The sequence below is a fragment of the Musca domestica genome, unplaced genomic scaffold, assembly GCF_030504385.1.
Source record: "Musca domestica strain aabys unplaced genomic scaffold, Musca_domestica.polishedcontigs.V.1.1 11, whole genome shotgun sequence".
Lineage (NCBI taxonomy): Eukaryota > Metazoa > Arthropoda > Insecta > Diptera > Muscidae > Musca > Musca domestica.
Window position 1 is genome coordinate 15140540 of NW_026712133.1, and position 27374 is coordinate 15167913.

At 35.5% G+C, this 27374-nt stretch overlaps 1 protein-coding gene across 1 annotated transcript in view; it reads right to left on the minus strand.

Moving 5' to 3' along the window:
- The window catches only part of LOC101893308 (uncharacterized), a 205223-nt gene that overhangs the window by 76497 nt on the left and 101352 nt on the right, over positions 1-27374 (minus strand). The gene's annotated exons all lie outside the window — the stretch shown is intronic.

The window sequence follows — 27374 nt, forward strand, 5'->3', positions numbered from 1 at the left end:
CGATCTCGATAAAATTTGATAGAGGTATTTTCGAGCTCCATAAGTTATCTGGTATAAAATACCGTCCAAATTCGATGTACTTGCTTCTAGGCTTAATTCGGTCGAATGTGCCAAAACTCAGGTCATTTGGACTGATATTGGCCATTTGGTGCACAATTAACCCGAAAAAGTTTGAAGAAATATATGGGCGCTATATTTAAATTTGAACCGATTCTCACCAATTACAATATGGTTCATGATTGGACCAAAGAAATATTGTTCAGAAATTGTCATTGCTCACAAAAATACATGGACACGCGGATTGCCATGCATAAATCCACTCAGAAAGTGATTCTATAAGGATCCTCAAAAGTAACTATGGGTCTGTCTCGCTTCCTTCTCCATGTTACAAACAAATACACCCTTATCAGGTGTAGGGTATACAAATCGACTATTTACATTTAGTCCAAAGTAGTGAACCCTGAAAATCGAGTATTGTTTCCATTCCATTTGAAAACAATCGGATGGATGTGTGAAATTTGGAGATATTCGGAATTTTATTTTACATTTTATAACAGTCATGGGTATTCAAAATTTTTACCCGTTGTAGGAGAGGTACTTGATGGCGTGGGACGATACTACCAATTTTCACATTTTACATATCACCTACACAAATATTGGAATTTGCAAAGTTTGAACAAAATTGGATTATCCTCTCTTGTTTTATGAGGTAAATTAATTTCTTTAAAAATGTTGACCTTTTGTGGGGTAGGTACCAGAAATAGACATATGGCTGAGGGTATAAAAAGTGGATCTTGGGCCAGCTTTCCAAGAGCTCATCAACCATAATCTGCGTTGCGATAGGTTCTTCTTGCACCGATATTTTCTTCACTTCAAGCTCTGTATAAGCGTGTTAGTAGTTTAATGTCCAACAATGTAAATTTGGTGCACAATATCCCAAATAGCGGGTCCAAATAGTGAGTCAATTGAATTTTCCAAAATAGCCAAAAATTCATCCTTTATTACTTTTTGTCTGAGTTTTAGTGTCGTCATATTTAAAATTCAACCAAATTTTTATAGAACTAGAACAAGCGATTATCAGCTCATCGGTTTCTAGATAATTTATTGTAAACGCTGTCGTATTATTAACATTTTCATAAATAAATGTTATGTATACGCACCCTAAGCATTCATATACATATCGCTCATTTACACAGAGAGTATCAGCTCTCAGTTTCTAGAAAGACGTATTTTCCGTTATAGATTGAAGTTCGATTTTCCGAATTATAAATATTATTACACAAAGATATTAGTGCTAAGTTTCTGTTCGAGATGAAGCATGGCTTGAAATATTTAAGTGCTTCATAATATCAATTTGCTGTTTTATTGATTTATGCAAGAAAGAAGGCTTCAGCTTCTCTGTATATATGTCAACATTAGCATTCGCTAGAAAAATAATATAAGATTCGTAGAAAAAAAGACACTACTAACTCAAAAAATCCCACTTTTAGAGTCAATGTCCGATATGACATATTAAGAGTGGAGTATAATTATTGTAATAAAGCTTATGCAGAGTATCCGAGTAAGACTTAACTTCTATTCGAAATCTTTTTCAGAGCAAATCTTATACCTGTAGCGATGGATTTCTTTTCACTCAACATACTACATTGCTTCTAATACATACACATGTTACTGTGCTGCTGTAGGAACACGGATTGGTGACTTTGAACGTCACGACAACAGCTGGTTGGGGTAAGCTGAGTTTTGTATACTCTCCACCATCGTATGGAGGGTATATTAAGTTTGTTATTCCATTTGTAACACCCCTAAATATACATTTTAGACCGAACAAAGTGTATATACAGGGTGAGATAAAAAACTGCAACAAAGTTGTACACCATAATTTTTATTTTTTTAAATTTTATTGAATGAAAGAAAAAAAATGTCGGAAATAGCATCAGATTTTAGAATAAGTTTAGATTTGTTCGAATTTGTCACCTTTGGCATGAATTATCGCCTTCAAACGGCCACTGAAACCGTCACATGCTGCTCAAATGTTGCTCTGCGGTATATTGGTCATTCCCGGTGAAGCGCTTGCTAGAGATCGACACATTGATATTTTTTAGTGCCAACGTTGCTTTCCAAAATACTCCAGACACTGTAGTCCAACGGATTGGAATCCGGAAATTTTGGTGGCCTTTGAGCTGGATATGAAGCGAGGAACCTAATTTTGAAACCATTCTTGGGTGGCGCGTGCTGAGTGCGATGGTGCTGAGTCCTGTAGGAATGTCTAAGGTCTGCGGCCAAAATGTTTGCATGCCCAAGGCTTTAATACACCCTCCAGAATATTTTCCCGATAATATTCGGCATTTATTCTGATGCCACGGCCGATTAATGCGAGAGGAGAGCAACCATCGGCTATTATGGCGGCCCACACCATCGCCATGGCCGGCGCTAGAGTTCTGGTGGCCAGCCGAAGGTGCACATTTTCAGCTGACCTCTTTGGTAAGTAAACACGATCATTTTCTTCGTTTACAAACTGCTGGACAACGAATGTTTTCTCATCGGAGAAAACCAAATTCAGCTGTTCACCACTTTCAGTCAAGCGAAGCAACTCTTTAGCTCCTTTGAGTCTATTTTCTTTCTGTTGCGGTGAAGTTCTTGCACTTTTTGGAATTTCAATTCCATTTATTTTTCAATGTTTCCCAAATGGAATATTGAGATATGTTCAGCTAACTACTCATTTTTGGTCACTGCGGAGCGGGTTTCGAACGAGTCGCTTCTTAAATTTTTGAACCATTTCGGCTGATTTTGCTAAATCAAAAGATTTATTCACATTTAAATACTAAAGTTCTCTTACGATAGCAACTAGTGGTTTTCCAGCCAAATATAAAGAAATCACACTATCACGCTTGAATTCCATCACGAATAACTTTTTTCTGGAAAATTCTCACCAATATGCTTTTGTACGCTTGTAAAAAATTATAATGAGCTGTCACTGGAATAATTTTAACAGCTGTCGGACGAGTGGCTTAGAAATGACAGCAGTCTGAAGTTGGTTGCAGTTTTTTTTTTCATTTCACCCTGTTTTCCTGATCGGCAAAAATTCTATGATGAATTAGCGATGTCCGTCCGTCCGTTTGTAAAAATCACTGTAGCTTCGGAACGAAATAAAGTAGGTTGATAAAATTTTGGTGTTTAAAATGGGCTATGTAGGTTCACGTTTTGGTATAGTTCCTATATAACCATACCGACAGATTTATCTTTTTTGGCGGCTTTAGTCACAATTTAAACAATTTCTGTAAGTTGGTGGCATTTGTTCCCATTAAGTAAGAAACATCATTGCATAGAACTGTTAGTGCATTCCAAGTTTTGATATATTTGAAATTTCTAATGGGTACAACATCCTATGACAGAAAGGTGCATATAACGACACTACCTTAAATCCGGTATTACGATGATGTCGTATTTGAATATCGCAATGGCATTTGACAAAAATCGCATGTACAGGTCCTCGTCTTGGTATAGGCCCAATATTATGATAATTCTATAATTTGGTATTCTTATGGTTCTTAAAGTATCTTTCAACGGATTTTTTTTTTTAAATTTGCAAATTTCTTCCATATGGTGTAGGGTATTAATTATTATTAAGTTATGTCTTGTTGAGGCGAGGATCATTTGTTGGTGGTGTTTTTGTATATAGAAAATAGCGAACTATAAAATTACGAATAATAGAAGAAAAAACCGGCATCTTTTATTCTTAGGACAGTACCAAATGATAGTGTTTCATCTGTACTTCTATTGTATAAAAAGGTGAAACCTCCTTGCAAAAACAAAGGAAATACCAACCTATTTTTAATTTTTTTTACAAATTTTATTTATTAGTTTTTCCCAACATAATTAGCTTTTTTAAATTGAATATTACAGTTTTGCCTGATATACGACATACTTCTTCGACATTTTCATAACAAAAGTGGAATGTGAAAGTATTCAATTGGAAAATCTGACATTTGGATAACATTTTTAAATGTCGATGTGCTCTTATTTGATTGCCTGGATATTTGTTCCCATAATGGAGATGGTGGGAATTTTTGTACTGCACTTCAGGCATTACGTAGATGCCTTATGATTGCGAAAATCCGTTCTCAACAAAAATTGAAATATTTAACATTTAATTCCTATTTTTTAAATGAACGGAATTTTTATTGCAAGCACTAGCATTTGAAAATTTCCGATATTTTGGCATTTTAGTTCCCGAGGAATAAAGTGCCTCTCCCGGACCCACCTGTTTATATATCAATGCCCTCAGAAATATTTTCACAGATTTAAGTTTCCTTCTTACTGGAACCTTTTTTGATTTCTGGTCGGCCGAATATAAGAAATGCGTTTATTTTTTCTATTGTGTCGTATCATTAACGTTTGCATGTATTATTGATGTTGTATTAACGTACCCGAACATTTATATATCTACACATTCAGTAATAGGCCACATTTACACTAAAAATCCTTTTCCTTAGCCTTACATATTATTTAAAACGGTAAAATATTAAAAAAAAAAATTCGGCATTGTAGTAATAGTACATATGGCATAGGCGTTCTTACCAACGGTTATTATTAAACGTATACATACCTGTAATGAAAGGGGAAAAGAGCACATGAAATATAGTTTATCTATTTGTTGTACATTTCAATGTATTAGCTGTTTTTTATTTTGTAGCAAAATTTTATTGGAATTGAAATTAAAACCAGTAAGGAAAGGCACGAACGCGGGCCGACTTCATGATACCCTACACCAATTTGTAAAATTAGTAGAGCTAAATAAAAGTTTTTATGGGGAATTGCGATCGTTTTAAATGTGTACTATGGTTTTAAAGCAGAAATAACTTAAAGCCGAAAAGAAGTAATAAGTAGAAGCTGATCCTACTCTTAATCGATTTCTACTAACGAAATGAACCGATATTAAACTGTTTAGTCACAATAAATGTGAAATCGTATGAAGATATATATTGGAGCTATGTCCAAATCTAAATCGATCTCTATAAATTTTTGAGGAGGTATTCTTATGTTGTATCTAACAGCTGGGGCCAAATATCGTTGTTGTGTAGAGCATTTTACCCGAGTGACGGACTTTAATAAAAAATCGGATGATACATTCATAAAATTATATTATAAAATAGATTGAATAAATTTTACTCAAATGTATGTTATGTCTGCAGGACTTTTGGCATTGAAAATGGGCCATGTAGGTCCACGTTTTTGTATAGCCCTCATATAACGGTACCTCCCGATATTCGGTATTTTGATGATTTTAGCGACATTATTATTTGGTATTTGAAGTTCGTAATGGATACTACAGCCTAAGACAGAAAATTGTCTGTGCAGGTCCACGACTTCGTATAGCCCCCATTTAACGGTACCTCCCGATATTTTGATGATTTTAGCTACATTATTACCGATTTTTTTCAAGTTCCGTATTTGTATATTGTAATGGCTTATAACAAATGTTACCTATACACATCCATGCCGTCATGTAGATCCTAATATAACAGCTACATTCGGTATTTTTAAGATTTTAATGGAAGTTTGAACGGATTTATTGTTTAAAGTGGAGCGCTCTTTAATTCAGATAAAAATGTTTTCTTTACCCAAAGGCCGAGGGTATTAAAAGTCCGGCCCGGCCAAATTTAACGTTTTATTTACTTGTTTTTAAAGATTGTTCAAAGCTTGGCTAAGTCCGGAAATTATTTTTGAGATACTTATCCTTGGGTTTAAGTAAAAAGGGAAAACCTTTATTTACGAATAAATCATAGTTTGATTTGACTGAAGATATGTCATCTCAACTATCAGCACAAATCGCCGCAATCGGGCACGCAAGGCTGTTTCATAAAGCGTTACAGGGACTTCTCAAAAACAAAATCATTCCGTTGCTTAAAAGTTTAGTGTCTCAGCGAATCTTCCCTTCGATATTCATGATATACTTACTATGGGTTTTCATCTCCGAATTAAATTACTCATCCCCCGGCTTTGCTTATGTATATATTTCGTCAAAAAGCATTCTTTTAAGTGAACACTGATTCCATACCATTTTTTAATGATTTACTTAGACATCCTTCATGCCAAGTGAACTCTATTTTTTAGATATATTTTGAATTTAATATTTCATTCATTTTCTAAGGGTTTCTATTACATTTCCCACACACTATTGACCTGCTGCTCATAAAATAATATTTTATTTTTAGCAAATTATCAAACCCGTTACAATCAAGTTAAATAAGTCCTTCATGGCGTCATTTTAATTAGCAGTTGCTTTCTAAGGCTTTGACATTATGGAATTGAATACAGACGCTGCAGTTAGTAAAATTAATTACGCTCAACAGGAAAACATTACAAAACGTGTCCTTCCTGTACAGATATGATATAAGTAGTATTCATATCATTCTTCCCCTCTCTCTCCCTTTCCCTGCCTGCCAGATACACATCGCATGCATTTGCAGGGCATAATCTCAGGTATACAGCGATTTCAAATCATTACGTTCAATATTCAATAATTAAATAGTTGGATAGTAAAACGTGACGTGAGCTGCAAGGACATCATTCTTTGCCGTAATGCTGTATCCAGCATCAGTCGCAGTTAACGTGACCTGTGACATTTTACTTTTATCGTAATATTTTTTTAATACCCCTTCCCGCCTGCCTGCTAGCCAGCCAGGCAACACGTCACTTCTAAATCCATAAGAGATTAGTGATATTTTACATTAATTATTTGCATTGTGAGCTAGCCGTGAGCTGCGTTTGCAGTTTGCACGCCGATGCGGATATCCTGCTGGGTGACAAACACCCCCGCGGCGAGGGGAAATAAGAGCAGGGGGATTTGCTTGCAAACCTCCCTCGCAGTCATGCTCTTATAGAATTGCATTCCATTCATTACATATTCAAAGAATGTTCTATGCAAATTACAAATAAACATTTGTTCACACAATGGCTGTTTTCGCTGTTCGCTTTGATTTTTAGCTCAATAGCCTTGAGGCGGGACACTAGGTGTATTAATCTGTGCTTTATTTTTGCCAAGTTAAGAGTAAGTCCTTGTAAGGTCCAGGAAAATCACGAGAATTGCTAGGTGCGGAAAATGCAGTTAGTATGTGGTAAAAAGTCCAGCAAATTGACATTTGCGGGTTAAATCTCTAAAATATTCGAAATTAGAAAAAAATCCTCTCCGCCTCCACCACTGTGCACGAAATTCCACTAGTCTCTTAAATTAGATGCCTACACAAAATGTTGAATATAAAAATGCCTAAACCGGAACACGCTTTTCAGGCGAAACTAAAAAAAGCGCACTCATGCACAACTAGCTAACATTCATTGTGTGATGTCTAAATGGAACGCTTCATTTAAATATTCGCAGTGTTCGCTTAAGCTTTTATGTTCTGCATATATTATTCACGCAAATAAAGGCGTAAACCGTACGACAGCGAGGATGTTTTCGACTTTTGCTTTTTTTATGGCAGGTATGTTGGTTACATTTTCGCGTATTGGCTTAATCTGAATGAAATAAAAAGCAAAAAAAAAAAACGGTGTTTTTAACTTGGTTGGGTGTAGTTTTATTTGTATAGAGACTTTATAATAAAAAGGAAAATACGACAATATACAACTATTTCATTAAAAAAAAAACTATTTCAATTTAAAATAAAAGGTAATATTATCTACAATTATTATCCAATATGAAACCTGTAAGGAAAAGTCAAAAGTCGGGCGGGCCGATACCCTATATCACTATATACCCGTAACAAAAGAATTTATCTGAAGTAGATCATACCACCTATCAGCATTTGACTTTAGAGCAGTTATAATTTGGTTTCAGAGGGAAGTAATAAATGGAATATCCAATTCTGAATCGATTTTCACCAAATTTGACGAAGATATTTTTATCTTTTATCCCAAATAACATTGGTATAGAGTGCATGATATCACTTCGAGAAAGATTATATTAAACAAGTAAAAAAGCATCTTAGGCCGGGCCGAACTTTTAATACCTTCGACCATTTCGAAGGAAATTGAAAAAATTGAAAAAAAATCCGAAAACTACCACTTAAATGAAAACCGTTATATGGGGACTATACGAAGACGTGGAACGTGGAGGCATACGAAATTTTTTGTCGTAGGCTGTAGCGCTCATTATGAATTTCAAATACGAAATTTGTTACAATTAGGGTGAATAATGTCGCAAAAACATGAAAATGCGGAGTATCGGGAGGTACTCTCATATGGAGGCTATACAAAGATGTGGACCTGCATAAGATTTATTTTTGCCACAAGTTGTTATACCCATTAAGATCTTTCAATACGAAATTTTAAACGATTTCGGTGAATAACGTTGCTGAAATCGTCAAAATAGCGACTATCGGGAGGTATCTTTATATGGAGGCTATACGAAGACGTGAACCTGCAATCTTTGTCATAGGCTGTAGTACCCATTACGAACTTTAAATACGAAATTCGAAATAATTCCGGTAAATAATGTCGTTAAAATCATGAAAATACCGAATATTGGGAGGTACCGTTATATGGGGGCTACTCCAAGATCTGAACCTGAATACCAAAAATTTTACCATAGGCTGTAGTACCCACTGGTATCTTTCAACACGAAATTTGAAACGATTCCTGTAAATAATGTTGCTGAAATCGTCAAAATACCGACTATCGGGAGGTACCGTTATATGGAGGCTATACGAAAACGTGGACAGACATGACCCATTTACGAACTTAACCTGCCTACTGGTTTAGCCTTCTGTCTCAATTCGTTGGAAAGATAGCGTCGGATGTGCCAAAATTCAAGTCATTTGGACTGATATTGGCAATTTGGTCCAAAACTAACTTTAAATCGTATAAAGATACATGTGGGACCTATATCCAAATCTTAACCGATCTCTATAAAATTGGGCAAACGTATATCTGAGCTGTAATTGATATCCATAAATACGGGAGCTATATCTAAATCTGAACCGATCTCGACAATTTGAAATAGATATTCCTGAGCTGTAATTGATATCTGATACCAAATATCATTCTTCTGGACTGCATATTACGAAAGAAACATATCGGATGAAACATACATATGGGAGCTATAGCCGATATAACCGATTTGGAAGTACTTGTTTCTATGCTGAACTCGTTCGGATGTGCCGAAATACATCGGATAATAAAAGCTACCCGCATTTTGTTCACAAAAATACATGGACAGACATACGGACGTTTGAATGGATATTCAAAACTAGACTCAGAATGTGATTCTATGAGAATCCTCAAAGGTAACTATGGGTCTATCTCGTTTCATAGTCCATGTTACAAGCAATTGCACAAAGACACTTTTTCGAGTGTCAGCCAGCCAAACCGAAAGACGTATCTGATTGTATATTTAAGAAGTATATTTGATAGATTGAGAGTCCACAAATTGCTCGTTTCCGATAACAACAAAACTTGGACGGATGCACATCGTTTACCATCCGATAAAACATGAAAATATAATATGATGATAAGCCAAATTTTAGTTTAGATTTTGTCAGGAATATATAAACTTTGTAGGGTCTAAACTCATTATTTCGATGAATTAAAAAAGGAATAACAAACTCAATATATCCACCATACAATACGTACATGGAATTCATAAACAACAAGTCGAGCATCAGTAGAGTTAAACAGGGAGTTCCCCAAGGTGGGGTGATATCTCCGAAACTGTTTAACATCTATCTTTCTGACATTCTAAGCCCTCCATATGGCATAGAGATAATAACTTACGCAGATGATTGAACGCTCGTGGCGTCCGGACCCATTTTGGATGACAGTTGCGATCGGTAAAACGCTTGTTTTTTTCACTGCGAAGAATTTGAAGATATACGCCACTAAATCGACGGCCACACTTTTCACCACATGTACTGCGGAGATGTGGCTATCTTTGAATGTACAGGTCGATGCTGTAATTCCGACCACCAACTACCCTAAGGTCTTAGGGGTCACATTCGATAGCCTCTTTAAGTCGTCCGCGCATATCACAGCTATCTGCGACAGAAGTAGGAACAAGGTCCTCAAGTCTCTGGCCGGCAGTACTTGGGGAGCTGATAAGGAGACCTTGTTGACCTCTTACAACGCGATAGGTTGGTCTGTGGTAAACTATGCGGCACCGGTGTGGTCCGCCAACGTTAGTGCTATGCAGTGGAAAAATATTCAGTTCTGCCAGAATGCCACCCTTAGAAGCGCAACAGGGTGCCTCCTCATGACACTTGTCGATCACCTACAGGAGGAGGCGAAGGTCTTACCGGTGCGACAGCATAACAAAATGCTGTCAATGCAATACCTGCTTGGGTGTTATAGACAAAGCCACCCGAATCACGCGCACGTTAGGAAAGACCTTCATGATTTAGAGAGAAAGAGAGATGCAGAGGTATAACAGAGAGCCATTGAAGGATATAGAGTGAAAACTGTACCATCCCCCTCCCGTCGCAGCTGAAGAACAAGAGCTGCTCCGACAAACCCGAGTAGTTTTGACTCAATTACGATCCGGATGGTGCAGCCGCCTAAATGTCAACTGGGCCCGGATTAAAAGCGACGAGCAGATCATCTGCCCAGCGTGAGGCACAGGCCCACATGACACGCTGCACCTATTTCGCCGTCCAGCCAAGCCTACTCGCCTAACTTCAGTCTCGTTATGGACACAACCCATACAGGTTGCATCCATACAGAGTCAGAAAATGGAAACAGACCGAACACAACTATATGAGCTGCTAAAACAACAACAACCATACAATATATGGCAGTAGGCTTAGAAAAGGGTCACTGTCCTAACTTTCCCCTAATGACATTTTTTATTAAGCACACATGTTCAGCTTAGTTTTGTCGACCCCACCTCAAATCTTTAATCAATATCAAATTATATTTCAACTTAATTCTTAAAACATAACTTCACAATTTAAACATGGCAGCCAAGACCCAAACTTCTGCACAAGCCGAAATTTATGAAAAAAATTATCCATTGAGCAAAAAATCCCTCCCGAAAATATATGGGCATTAAACTTCCGTAGGCTATTAATAAATTCATTTATGTTAAAGTAAAAAGTTTTTGCTCTACAATGCCAAAATGTTTTTTTTTTTCGTTTTGAGTTGGCAAGCTTCTGCGTCCAACAGCTAGAACAAAAAATAAAAAAACTTTTCGTGTAGCCCAACTATGGCAACAAGGAAGGGCAGTGATGAAATGAACACGAGCAGTCCATTGGATAGGATTTAAGGGTGATGCTTTGTAATGGGAACGAGCATGCCTTGAGTGGGCATAAATTATGTATTTCACACTTTTTTTTTGTTTTGCAAATGAAATACTTTAAACTTTCCAAAAATGTTCGTACTTGTTTAAATTATGTTGGAGTTTTTAGTTAGCCATCTTTTTTTTTGTGCGGATTATGAGTTATTTTAATTTGTACACGAGTTACTTGAGTAAAGTGTTATTAAAAGTACCAAAAATAATCGTCACAAGCTGTTGTAACCTTAAAAAATAATAATTGAAACAAGTTGAAAAGAAGTAAATTCGGCCGGGCCGAACTTCGAATACCCTCCACAATTTGGAACGAATTTGCAAATTTTCAAAAAATAAAATCTGTTAAAATTTCTGTTAAAATTTTAAAAATACCGAAAATAGCCGTTATATTGGGGTCTATATGACGTGGACCTACATAAGCATTGTTTGTCATAAGAAATTACCATATTCAAATTCGAAACGTGAAATAAATCGTGAATAATGTAGCTAAAATCATCAAAATACCGTATACAGGGAGGTACCGAAGACCTGGACCTGCATAGACAACTCTCTGTCACAGGCTGTAGTATCCATTACGAACTTCATATACGACATCTCAAACAATTTCGGTGAGTATTGTACCTAAAATCGTCAAAATACCGAATATAGGGAGGTATTGATATATGGGGCCTATACGAAAACCTGGACCTGCATAGATAATTTTCTATCTCAGACTGCAGTTCCCACTACGAAGTCTAAATACGTAATTTGAATCTACTTCGGCGAATAATGACGCTAAAATCATCAAAATACCGAATATTGGGAGGTACCGTTATATGGACGTGGATCTGCACATACAATTTTCTGTCATAGGCTGTAGTATCCATTACGAACTTCAAATACCAAATTTGAAACAATGTCGCTAAAATCATAAAAATACCGAATATCGTGTGGTACCGTTATATGGGGCTATATGAAAACGTGGACCGTGGCCCATTTACGAACTTAACCTGCCTACTGTTCGTCAATTCGTTCGAAAGATAGCGTGATTACAACGGATAGACAGACCGACAGACGGACATCGCTAAATCGACTTAGAATTTTACACTGATCAAAAATATATTTACTTTGTTGGGTCTGACATGAGGAGTTACAAACGGAATGACAAAGTTGATATACCCTCCATAGTATGGTGGAGGGTATTGAAAAAAAAAAACATTTTTCTGCAACATTATTAAAGTATTGTGAGTAAAATAAATTAAATACAATTTTTTTATTTTAAAATTCCATTGAAATTCTCATTCTGTACAAAGAAAGCTACAATCCTCCTTGTGAACGTCTACACATATCAAATTATTATCCCGCTCAAACTAATATCAATGCGAGTATGTAAAGGTATCACAGCCACTTTCTCTTAAAGTTGCCAAGCCAATAAATCATCGTTGCAACAATGCCAATGTGAATAAGTAAAAGTTATGACACTGCAGATATATTTTTCTGCATTGTCTAGCTGTGAGGAAGACTTGATGCATCTTAAAATGATTGCACATATGAATTTAAATGTGATATTAAATTATATGTGTGTGATGTCGTTTATTTGCCAAAGAGCTTGGTGCAATCTGAAATCCATTCCAAGAAATATAAATATATTAGTAATTTATTTGGCCAAGCAGTGGCACATGCACATTTCTTGTTTAAAACTTATGGGGACTACGGAAAAAGTGTAACCAATATTGAAGCTTAAATTGAAATGATCATGAAAAGTCAAGGGCATAACATAGCTACAATCATACACGATTTTATATTGGAGGAGGAGGAGGAATTTTCCATTCAAATGTAAAATGGATTTGGATATTTGGTTTATGATGTTAGATGAAATCACGATATCAAAAATGTTGACACAAATGCATCGACAAATTAGAATTCTGAAATTTTAAATGAGAATCCCTGATGGGGTGTAGGATAGATGCACCAGCAGTTTTTTTATACCCTACATCATATAGTGGTAAGGGTATTATATCTTTGCGCCTTTGTTTGTAACATGGAGATGGAAGCGAGATAGACCCATAGTTAATTTTGACGATCTTCATAAAATCAGTTCTTAATGGTTGATTTATGCATGTCAGTCCGTCTGTCCATGTATTTTTGTGAACAAAATGCAGGTCACGTTTATTATCTCATTGAGATGAAATTTGGCCTAAGAATGAACCCATCCAATTTGGAGAAAATCGGTTCAAATATAGCTATAGCTTCAATATATATGTTTCATCCGATTTGTTTAATATAAGGGACATTCGTAATATGCACTCCAAAGGAATGATATTTGGTACCAGATATCAGAAATAAGTGCCAAAATTGTTGTCAAAATCGGTTCAGATTTGAATATAGGTCCCACATATGTCTTCAAACGATTTAGGGTTAATTATACACCAAATAACCAATATCGGTCCAAAAGTCCTGAATTTTGGTACATCCGTCCGAATTCAGCCTAGAAGCAAATACATCGAATTTGGAGAGAATCGGTTCAGGTATAACTATAGTTCCCATATATTTGTTTCATCCGATTTAGCGTTTAAGTCCCTCATATTCGTAGTATGCATTCGACTATAATGGTATTTGGTATCAGATATTTTATAGAGCTGGGAAGGACCTTTGCCTAATTTTATCAATATCGGCTAAGATTTGGATATAGCTCTCATGTATATCCTTATCTGATTTCAGGTTTATTGTGCAAATAATGGCTAATATCGTTTCCCGAAACTTACGATAATCCGATTTTGACTTTACAAATCCTTAAATTTGCGTCAGTGCTAGGTCAGATGCGAAAATGGACAATATCGGTCCACTCTATAAAGTACCTCCCCTTAAATGGTCAACATTTTGAATAATTACAACTCTTATAAAATATGATGTAAGAGTCCGATTGTCTTCAAATTTCACATATCCTAATATTTTTATAAACCCAAGGTCTGGTATTAAGACGGAATATATCGGTCCACTCGTTCTGGTGCCTCCCCCACAAAAGGTCAAAATTTTGAATATCCATTAAACTCATAAAACGTGAAATTAACATCCGATTTCATTTAGACTTGTCACATCTGAATATCCTTACCAACACAGGATCTATTATAAAGACGGTAGAGATCGAACCATTACTTCTGCTACCTCCCCCATAAAGGGTCAAAGTTTTGAATAACAAAAACTTTTATAAGATCCGAAATAAGCGTCAGGTTCTCTTTATATTTCATACATACAAACATTTTTGCTAACACAAGATCTGTTGTGGAGATGGGATTTATCGGTCCTCTCCTTCTGGTGCCTCCCCCACAAAGGCTCAAATATCCATGAACCTCATAAAAATCGAAATCAACATCTGACTCCATTCCACCAACACAAGATCGGTTATTAGATCAGTCAATTTCTTTTGCTACTTGCCCCAAATAGGGTTCAAGATTTTGAAAAAAAAAAAAAAAACGCTCAAAGAAAGCGAAATAAGCATCCAACTCTCTTTAAATTTCGCACATTCAAACATTTTTGCTAACACAAGATCTGTTGTGAAGATGCTATATATCTGCGAACCCCTAGCGGTACCGCACACACAAGGGATCATAATTTTCAATATTTTTAGCTGTCAAAAATTGCGAAGCAACTCAGCGATTTTTTACAACTTGTTGTATCGAAATATTGTGAATATTTTTACTTGTTTGAATGTGTATTATGGCTTTAGAGTAGTTATAATTTGGAATAAGAGGAACTAATATATGGAATAGATAAATTCGGTTGAATGTTCAAAAATCCATCCAATTAGGGCCGATTTTACATATTTATTGTACAATAAACGTCAAATCGGATAAAGATATATAGATGCTATATCAAAATCTGAACAATTGTATTTCGGGGGTATATCTGATATCCTGTTTCAAATATCATATGCATATTAAATTTTATTTCCATTTTAATTCAATCGGACAGTAAATGCGAGCTGTACAAAAACATTGACCGACGGAGGGATGGACGGACATGCATAAATCGGCTCAGAATGTGATCCTATAAAGATCATCAAAAGGTGTGACATAGGGTATAAAGAGACCACAATTGGTTACATCAAAGTTTAAAACCAATAAAAAACAGTAAGTTCGGCCAGGCTGAACTACGAATATCCTCCACAACTTGGAAGGAATTTGCAAGCTTAAAAAAATCCGTTGAAAAATACTGCTAAAAATCATAAAAATATAGGGAGGTACCGTTTTATGGGGGGCTATACGAAGACGAGTACCTACATAGGAAATAGGCCACAGAATATTTGAAACAATTCTGGTGAATAATTTCGCTGAAATCATCAAAATACCTAATGAAGGGAGATACCGTTTAATTGGGGCTGATCGAAGACCTGGATCTGAATATGTAATTTTCTGTCATAGACTTTAGTACCCATTAGGAACTTCAAATACGAAATTTGAAATAATTCTGATGAATAATTTCGCTAAAATCATAGAAATACTGAATATCTGGAGGTACATTTATATGGGGTCTATACCATAATTTGGACCTATGTGTACAGTTATATGAACGGATGTTTCTAACCTTATGGGAAAATAAATGCCGCCAATTTATAGCAAGTTCGGGTTAAAATTGTGATTAAAATTCCCAGAATACCTCAAATCTGTCGGTACAGGTTTATAGGGCCTATACCAAAACGTGGACCTTTATATCCGAAGGACCAAAAGTCCTGCAGAACAACCACACATCTGAGTAAAATGTTAACCTACTTCACTTCGTTCGGAAGCTACAGTGATTTCCGCAGACGGACGGACATCGCTTAATCGGTCTAAATGTGGGGTCTAAAATGTGTATTTCGATGTGTAACAATCGGAATGACAAACTTAATATACCCTCAATACTCTGTTGGGGGGTATGTGATACCCCACAACACTACAATTGTTACACACATTGTTAGTGAAGTTACTTGCCAAGTGGCAAGTAATGGTGTACATTTCATTCCATTTAATAAATAGAATTTTAATATCTGTACTGCATCTCGTTAAACAGAGCAAATAATTTAGCTGCAGTTTCTACCTTGGTACCCACTGTACGAACTTGCATTCATTCTACATTAGTTTGTGTATGCGTGTCTGAATTTCCGAGATAATTTTCAACTATTTCTATTCAACGCCCTTTTCGTGGCTCGAATAATGTGTTTCAGCTGTTTGCTATTCTTCTTCTTTATGGGATTTTTTTTTTTCGTTATACTTCAGCTTCTTTCATTTCGTTTCGTTTCTGGGGTACACGTACAAGAATGTTACAATTGCTGTTGTTGCAAATTTTGTATTATTATTTTTGTGTTGGCTGTTGCAAGATTTCGTTGTTTTTTTTTTCTTAAGGCATGGCCATACAACAAAGACCTGGCCAACTGAGAACGGTTTACCGAACTCAGAATACAATTCAAAGCACGACTAGCTAAGAAAAGAACAAACGCTGCCATGACAACCTTTGCCATGCAATCACCAGCAAACATTTTCCTTCTTTAGGTCCGCAACGGATTCGTTTGTTTATGTTTGGTGTTTTTGTTTTCCCTGTTTCAATTTACTTTTGAGCAATGCATCAACGGAAAGATACAAAGCACATCATTCATTTGTACGAGAGTTCAGGATTGAGGATATTTTTCTCTAAAGCAACCATGAAATGCATAATTTTTCTTTTGCAACATCAAAGCAATTTTAATTTTTATTCGCGCTTCAAGTAGCCGAGGTCATTACAATTGTACGATGCTGTGGTGTCCAACGTTGTTCAGAGAGTGGCTTTTGTGAGATTTGTGAATGTAAACGGGTTAAGTGTTGTGCATGGGAACCAGTTCAAATATGAAGGGTATCTGTTGCCGTTTAAGTTGTTTTTAACAAACTAGATTTAAACGGAAATAGTTGGGTCTGTTCAGAGGTAATTAGAGAGTATCAGATAGATAAATGACCTCAACATATGACATTTATATATGTATATATTCAAAGGTGCGATTAGCACTTAGTTTGCTCATACTACAATATGCAAATAATGAACAAAAATATCCACTCTATTAGCCAATATCTAATTTAAGATGTTTTAAAGTCTTCATACTACATGTAAAATGAACAGAAAATTGAATTGAGGTTGGTTTTCGAAAAATCGTAGTAGTGGAGCTACATATCTTAAATAAAATTTGGTCCCGAATATAACATTTTCGAGTCATTTTATAAAATATTTACGCTTTTAGAGAAAGGTAATAGAATGTGTGGACCGAAGCTATCTATATGTCGCACCTTATCCCACTATAACATACATATTTCGATGTACGGAGTCATGACTACATCCAATCAATACTAGATTCCCCAATTGCCTACCTAAATATAAATTTCTCAATTATCAACTGAACACATATAGATTGCAATTTAGTACTTACATCAATCTACACCTCCAGGAATGGGAGAATTCTACTCTTCATGATTCATAAGATTTAATGGGTCCCTTTGAAACCCCAGCTGAGCTTACCTCAGCCGACTAGAAAGCCACGTAAAATATTATTCTAAAGGGAGGTATAAGAAGAATTCGGCCGGTGTTTTCGCACAGAGCTTTATATTAGGCGAGCAAGTACCCGATAATTCATTAGCGAAAAATCCACCTTAAAATTTGAGATTCATTCCAACAGTTCGTGTTAGGCCTTTTTAAGCCCTCCATCATAATATGGATGGTGTATTGAGTTTGTAACACCTCGAATTATATGTCTTGTATATATAAAGTATATATATTCTTGATTAGCATACAATTCTATGTCGATGTTGCGCTGCCCGTCCGTGTGTGGAAATCATTCTAGCTTCCGAACGAATTGAAGCTTGTTAATAAAATTTTACCCAGATGTATTTGTTCTGCAGGACTTTTGGCACTGAAAATTAGTCCACATTTCTGTATAGCCCGCATGTAACGGTACCTCCCTATATTCTGTATTTTGATGATATTAGCGACATTATTCACCGGTATTGTTTCAAATTTCGTATTTGAAGTTCCTACTGGGTACTGAAAGCTAAGACTGAAAATTGAAAATTTCAGGTCCAGGTCTTCGTATAGCTCCCATATAACGGTACCTCCCAAAATTCGGTATTTTGATGATTTTTGGGATATTATTCACCGGAATTGTTTTTAATATCGTATTTTCAGTTCGCAACTGTGACGGAAAAATATTATTTTTCAACGTATTTTTTTTTCATTTTCAAATTCCTCCAAATTGATGGAGGACTTAGGAGGACTCAAAATGCATAATTTGTTCACTTCGACAAATTTGTTTAATTAAAACTTCATACATCGTACATCGTAAATTTTCATAGTGTCAATGTATTTTTAAGCCACATCCATATTTTCCTGTCCAAAAACTCAATGTCTCCATATGTAAACCCTAACAACCAATAATCATATTTCATATTTCAAAATTCCAGCTCTATTGCATCACCCAATACCTAATTTGGTACCACTTAGTGCTTTTCAAACAATACTTGTGCTCAATTTCATATACCAACAGAGATATATCAAATTTGAGGATTTCAACACAAACCCTTCACCCAATACGAAATTTAGTACCATTTGGTATTTATTGTACAAATATAGAACACATTTCCAAACCAACGCCAATCTTAAACACATATACGCACTTTTAAAACATCTTAAGGTATAAAACTCCAAACTTGATTTTAAGACCAAATTTTAAGTTTTATCCGTTCACATAACAATACCAAATGCTACCATTTTAGAACTTAGAAACATTTTTGAATTTTTCGTAACCTTAAAGTACCAATTTCCAAAAACCCTTTAGAACATCTATCTTACACTCCATGACCCTCAATTTCAGAATTCTAGTTCATTCCATTTATCCAATACAAAGTATTCAATTCTTTGGTACATTTTTGCATTTTTCGTATTCTTTTAGTACGGATTTATAAACACCCAACCTTATCACACGCCTACGCATCAGGATAAACCTCCGTTCAAAATTTCAAAAAAAAAGAGATTATATTGGAAATTTATTTGAAGTAGATCATACAAAGTATGAACCTTATTTGAATGCGTATCGTGGTTTTAAAGTAGTCACAATTTGGGAACTATATCCAACTCTGAATCGAATTTCAAAAAATGTCTATAGTGCATAATTATATTAAACAAGTAAAAGAACATTAAGTTCGGCCGGGCCGATCTTTTAATACCGCCCACCTTAGGGTAAAGGAAACATTAGAACCCATTCTGATCTACAAATACCAAGTTTTAGAAATATTCGTGGGAAAATGCGGCAAAAATCATCAAAATAACGAATATCGGGAGGTACCGCTATATGGGACTATACAAAAACGTGAATCTATACATACAATGTTTCACCAACGGAGCTAGAACCCATTAGGACACAGAAATGCCAATTTTTGAAAAAACCGCGAAGAAATGTGCCAAAAATAATCAAAATACCCAAAATCTGGAGGTACCGTTATATGGGAGCTTTACCAAAACGTGGTAAACATACAATGTTTCGCCACCGGAGCTAGAACCCATTATGACCAACAAATACCAATTTTTAGACGAATCCGTGGAAAAATGTGGCAAAAACATCAAAATACGGAATATCGGTACCTCCCGTTATAAGGGGACTATGACAAAACGTGGACCGATATATCTCATTTTCAACACTAACCAACCTAGACACAATACAAATTGTTCTGATAAATTTTGACGCTCTACGTCAAATAATGTGGGCCGTATCGTAATTTCAAGAGACAGACAGACGGACAGACAGACGGACATCGTTAAATCGATTTAGAATTTTATGCTGATTACGAATATATATATGTACTTTATGGGGTCTACGACGAATATTTAGGGTGTTACAAACGGAATGACAAAGTTAATATACCCTTCCCATGGTGGAGGGTATAAAATTTTTTATTGGAGCAATAGATATATCGGAAAAAGTTTCACCAAATGGAAAAATTCGGTTGAATATGGAAAAATCCATATATGTAATTATGGTGGACAGTAATCGTAGAATCGGAAGGTGTATATCGAAGGTATATAAAAATCTGAACCGATCTCGATAAAATTTGACAGAGGTATTTTTGAGCTCCACAGTTATCTTGTATTAAATATCACTCTTGTAGAGTGAATATTACGCATGTGGAGGGCTTAAAATCCCAAATCGGATTAAACATATATGTGGGAGCTATAGCTATATCTGAACCGATTTGCACCAAATTTGATGTACTTGCTTCTAGCCTGAATTCGTTCGACTGTGCCAGAATTCAGGTCATATGGACTGATATTGGGCATTTGGTACACAATTAACCCGAAATCGGTTGAAGATATATCTAAATTTGAACCGAATATCAGCAATATTGAAAAATATATTTAAATAATCGAACATTGGCTGGCAAAACCGATAGACACTTTTTACTTTGTTGGCTCTACTGATATAATCCAGTGTAGTTGTCAATTAATTATTTTATTTTTTTTTGTTACACAGTGTTAGGCCTGATTGTTCAAAATTTACAACTATGTCTATTAATATGCTCGAATTAATCCCATCAACAGAATTATAAACTACCTAAGGCTAGCCCCGGTTTTATCCCTTAATCAACATTTTCTATTTTATTCCATTCATTGCCAATTTTGCATAACGTCATAAATTTCCAACACCACATCAACATTTTGAAGTTTGTGCACATCTGTGTGTGTAATTTTTAAATGCTTGTTATTCTCATAACAATTTTCTTCTGCTGATAAGAATGATGTGCAATTTTGTGTGAAATTTTAATTGCACCATGTAATTTTTACTGCTCTGTGTATGTGTGCCTGTGTGTGTTCAAATGTGGGTTGGTGGGTGTTTGCAATGCAAAAAAAAAAAACGAAAGGATACAACAGTGAATCAACTTTGATAAATGAAACAAATGCCAGAGTCATAGAGAATCAGAATGAGAAAAAAAGATAGATTCATAAAGCAGAGTGTATCGTAAATATGTATAACAAGGACCCTTAAATGTTATTAGCAATCTTTCTAGTGTACATGGCTGTAGTTGTAGCCAGTTAGTTTTTTATTGGTGCCATAATCCTGACAACATTGTTCACATACATTTATAAAATATATATGTCATGGCGTGTATGTGTGTTGTGTTTCTGAAATGGTATAGCATATACGAAGCGTACGTTAAAAGGATATAAAGATACATTATTATTTGCAATGCTTTTTTTGCAAAGCATTCATAGAAGATTAACTTGTCATTTGAAGTGAGATTGAGTAATTATTATGTAATGGCAGGAAATATGGAACATATTTAAAAGAAAGTGCACAATTCAAAATTTTCAATATAAATCAGATTTTGTGGGCGTGTACAGATTTCAGATAATTTTCTAGAAATAAAACAAAAAAAATATTTTCCAATAATTTCTACTATGAGACGTCAAAAGTATAAATCTTACATAAACGGCAGTAACTCATGTATATTAATACACCTATATATGGCCAAAACTATATGAAAGCCTTAACAACGTTCGGCCTAAGAACCCAAGTCCGTTTTTGGTTTTGATATACAAACGAGATAAGGAGGAATTTTGACTTGCATTGCAAATTTAGCACCATTTTTTGAAATTCTAAGATGCAAATCTCTTCGATTTTAAGAAAAACAAGTGAAGCTGTAAGTTCGGCCGGACCGAACTTTGAATACCCTCCACCATTTGGAACGGATTTGTCAATTCTGTTAAAATCTTAAAAATAACGAATGTAGCTATTATATTAGGATCTAACGACGATATGGACCTGCATAGGTAACTTTTGTCATAAGCCTTTACAATATTCAAAGGCGAAACTTAAAAAAAAAATCGGTGAATAATGTAGCTAAAATCATCAAAATACCGAATATCGGGAGGTACCGTTATATGGGGGCTATACCAAAATGTGGTCCTACGTGGCCCATTTTCAATACCAAAAGCCCTACAGACATAATATTTGAGTATCAATCTACTTCAATTCGTTCGGAAGCTAGAGTGAATTCCGCAGACGGACAGACGAACGGACATAGCAAAATCGACATAGAATTTTATGTTGATCAAGAATATATATACTTTGTGGGGTCTAAAATGATTTTGAGGTGTTACAAACGAAATGACAAACTTAATATACCCTCTATACTATGGTGGAGGGTATAACAAATAATAGAACAGTAAATAACGTTGACAAATACTACTAAAAACATCAAAATACAGAATATAGCGAGTTACAGTTATATTGACCTGGATCTGCATATGCAATTTTCTGTCATAGCTGGCGGTACCCATTAGGAACATTAAATATGAATTTTGATACAATCCAGGTGAATAATAAATAGCTTTTTCAAAATGTCGATTATAGGGAGGTAACGTTATATGTGGGCTATACGAAGACGTGAAACTGCATAGACAACTTTCTTTCGGAGGCTGTAACATCCATTAAGAGCTTCAAATTCGAAATTTGAATCATTTTCGGTGAACAGTATGACACAAACACCGAATATCTGGAGGAACAGTTATGTGGGGACCATACCAAAACTTAGACCTATATTGCCAGTTCTGTTCAAGGATATTTCTTACATAATTAGAACACATACTGTCAATTTAGTGCGGATTATAATTGTGACTTTAACACTCAAAAACCCTTAAATCTTTTGGTACCGTTAGATGGGGGCTATACCAAAGCGAGAATCTATATAGCTCATTTTATATATATTTATATTCAGACAAACACAATAGATCCTCCATGCTATGGTAGAGGGCATAAAAATAAATAAACATTTTTTATGCCCTCAGTCATATGGCTACAGGGGATGCATATCATTTGATAGGCCAAAACATACTTGATCGAAATTATCCGTTTTAGGACATTTGGAGTTGGTCAGGAAGTGTCTGTCTCTATGGCTGGCTGGTGCGCACGATAATTTTCGAAAGGAGTATCCGATTTAGTCGAAACTTTGTATATCGTAATATTATTATCAAACATAGATCAAGTGCAGAGATGGGCAATATTGGTCAACTTCCTCTGGTACCTCCCCACAAAATGCAAACATTTTCATAGAACATTATTTACATCACCGAAAGAGAAAGGATAATTCGATTTTGTGCAAAACCTTGAAAATATCAATATTTTTGTCAATGCTAGGTCAGGTTTGAAAATGGATAATTAGGGTCACTCCATCAAGTACCTCCACCACAAAGGGTCAAATTGTGGAATGATTATAACTCCTATAAAATGAGAAATAAGAGTCCAATTGTCTTCAATTTCACATATCCCAATACTTTTACTAACACAAGATCTGATATGAAGATGGGATATATCGATCCACTTCTTTTGGTACCTCTCCCACAACGTGTCAAAATTTTTAATAGCCTAAAGCTCGTAAAACGCGAAATTAGCATACGATTCCTTTCAAACTCGGCACATCTCAATATTTCTATCAACACAAGATCTGCTGTGAATAAGGTTCTTCTGGTACCTCCCCAACAGCGAGTAAAAATTTGAAACATACTCTGATAAAATGAGAAATAAGCATGCCATTCATTCAAAGCTTCACACATCCATCCAATATTTATACTAACACACGATTTGGTATGAAGATGGAACATATAGGTTCACTCCATCTGATAACTACCCCACAAAGGGTCAACATTTTCAAAAATGATGTATTTTCATAACATGCAAAATCAGTCAGTCATTCTTTTGAAACTTGGCTTATCCAAATCGATCACCGTAAGCAAGCGCTTCGCCGGGAATGGGCCAAGATACCACAGAGCAACATTCGGGTAGCGTGTGACGGTTTCATTGGCCGTTCGAAGGCCATAATTCGTGTCAAAGGTGACCAATTCGAACAAATCTAAATTTATTCTAAAATTTCATGCTATTTCCGTTATTTTTTGCTTTCATTCAAAAAATTAAAAAAACAAATGTAAAAATTATGGCGTTTGACTTTGTTGCAGTTTTTTTATCTCACCCTGTATAGCGGTGTAGGATATCATATAGTCAGCTCGTCCGACATTTGACCCTTATTTACAGGCTTTTATATAAGCTTTCAAGAAATGGTCTGGATTCATATTCACCCGTTCTTGATGCTATACTCGAAATCACATTTTAATTCCTTTTTCGTACTGATTTTTCGCAGACATTACTTTAATTTGATTTTCCCTGCAGGCTATAAAATAATGAAATATCTTTTCTTTAGTTTTCGTTTTTTTTTCTTTGTTTTCTCAACATACCCTAAAACTATAATAAATTGGAAGTTTGTTCATAAAATGCCATGAGGTTATGGACGAAGGAATAGTGGGAGAGAGTGAGAAGAATGAATGAATGATTTTGTAAGTTTTATTTCCTTTTTGTCCTGCCACTTGAACGCTGGTTAGCCCTTGATTCTTAAATAATAAAATACTCAATGCCGGGTCATGCCACACAGCGACTATGAATCTCTGTAGGCTAATTTTGTTTTTCAAACTAATCACGTTTGTTTGTGGGGGTGGGGGCGAGGATGAAGGCTAGAGTATTTTGGAGCGTGTGCGTGTACGTGAGGATGTATTCATTTTGGTGCTATCCGTTCGTGTTGTTTTCGATTGAATGTTTGTTTCGATTTATGAAATAATTAAATCAGTTTACACAATGGTACTATGCGGTTGGGTTTGTGGCAAGTGTAGGCCGACAGAGAGACAGATGGGTCCATACCCATCCACCCTCGAAATTGTAGAGACAAACCAAAATAATCCAATAATCAAATCATTTCCATTATTTGGAAACAAAAATACATCGAATTGAGCAAATAGTGTGGGGCAATTCATTGTGTGTTGCTCCACCAACCAAACAACCAATTTATTATTGTGACCCCGCCGCTCATTTCGAATTCCATAAACGAAAAGTCAATTTATATTTATTGTTCGGTTTTTTCCGTTTTCCAATGCAGCAGCACACCGAGCCAGCCAGTCAGCCATTTTTATCCTCCGACCATTATTGAATTTATTTGGAAAAAAGAAGTTGTCTATCGGTTAACCGAGCTGCGGATGATGTTTTTATTCATTTGCCGGTATGTAATTGTTTTAAACTGGGCGATGAAGGGTAGAATTCGCTGAAACCCTGAATAAAATATGGCACCGCATTTCATTCAATTTATTCCATTCATTAAATGTTTGCAATAAGAGATGGCGTAGGGTTAACAAATGTAACTGCAAACGTAAGCCTTGAATGTTGATTAAGGATTAATGTGGGATAATTTAAATTTATCGAATGAATAACAACAAAAGTTTTCAATTATGCGGAAAGGTATTGGGGGAGGAAGAGTGGTGGCTGTAATATTCAAATATGGGAGGGTGAAATTGATACAAGCAGCATATTCATGTTCTTTGTTATACACCAGCCAATAAATGATTTATTTTAAACATCATTAATATTCATAATCAATAACATATACGATGTATTTAGGGTCCTCTGTACCATATAGATGAATAATATTATATTTATTTATTTGTTGTACCCTCCACCATTGTACGGAGGGTATATTAAGTTTCTCTTTAGGTTTTTTGACAACTCGAAAAATATATATTCTTGATCAGCATTCTATGTCGATTAAACGATTACCGTCCATCTGTCCGTCTTTGTAAATCACTCTAGCTTCCGAAAGGATTGAATTATGTTAATATTTTTTACTCAGATGTATGTTTGGTCTGCATGACTTTTGGTATTGTAAATGAGGCATAAAGGTCCACGTATTGGTATAGCCCCCATTTAATGGTATTTTCATGATTTTAACTATATAATTCACAGGAGAAGTATCAAATTTCGTATTTGAAGTTGGTAATAGTCTATACCATAGTCTATGTCAGAATATTGTCTGCAGATTCAGATCTAACGCTATTTTGATGACTTAAACAATATTACTCACTGGAAGTGTTTCAAATTTCGTATTTGCAGTTCGTAATGGGTACTACAGCTTATGACAAAAAAAAAAAAATACGTATCCAGGTCCACGCCTTCGTATAGATCCCAATATAACGGTAACTTCCAATATTCGGTATTTATACTCTACACCACATAGTGGTAAGGGTATTATGTCTTAGTGCATTTGTATGTAACATGGAGAGGAAAGCGAGATATACCCACAGTTACTTTTGAGGATCTTCATAGAATCACTTTTTGAGTCGATTTATGCATGTCAGTCGGTCTGTCCGCCAGTCCGTCTGTTCATGCATTTTTGTGAACAAAATGCAGATCCCATTTATTATCTGATTGAGATAAAATTTTGCAAACAATATTTGGTTGGCCCAAGGACGAACCCTGTTGAAATTGATGAGAATCGGTTCAAATTTAGATGTAGCTCCCATAAATATCTTCAACAGATTTCGGGTTAATTGTGCACCAAATGGCCAATATTAGTTCAAATGGCCTGAATTTCAGCATATCCGATCGAATTAAGTCTAGAAGCAAGTACATTAAATTTGGTGAAAATCGATTCAGACATATCTATAGCTCCCATATATATGTTTCATTCGATTTGGGGTTTTAAGACCCTCACATATGTAATATAAGCTCTACTAAATACGCATAGTGGTGTAGGGTATCATATAGTCGGCCCCCCGACTTTTGAGCTTTCCTTACTATTTATACCCTACACCACAAGGTGGTCAGGGTATTATGTCTTTTTGCATTTGTTTGTAACAGGCAAAAGGAAACGAGATAGACCCATAGTTCCTTTTGATGATCTGCATAGAATCACTTTCTGAGTTGATTTATGCATGTCAGTCCGTCCGTCTTTCTGTCCACGTATTCTTGTGAACAAAATGCAGGTCGCATTTATTATCCGATTGAGATGAAATTTTGCAAACAACATTTGTTTGGCCCAAGGACGAACCCTATTGAAATTGGAGATATAGGAATAGTATGGAATTTTGCACATACATCCAAATTAGGCCTGAAAATAAGTATGCCAAATTTTTTCGAAATCGGTTCAGATAAAGCTATAGCTCCCATATATATTGTTCATCTGATTTGTTATTTTTGTCCTCCGCAGCCGTAATATGCACTCTGTAACAACAATATTTGGGGAAATATATCAAATGC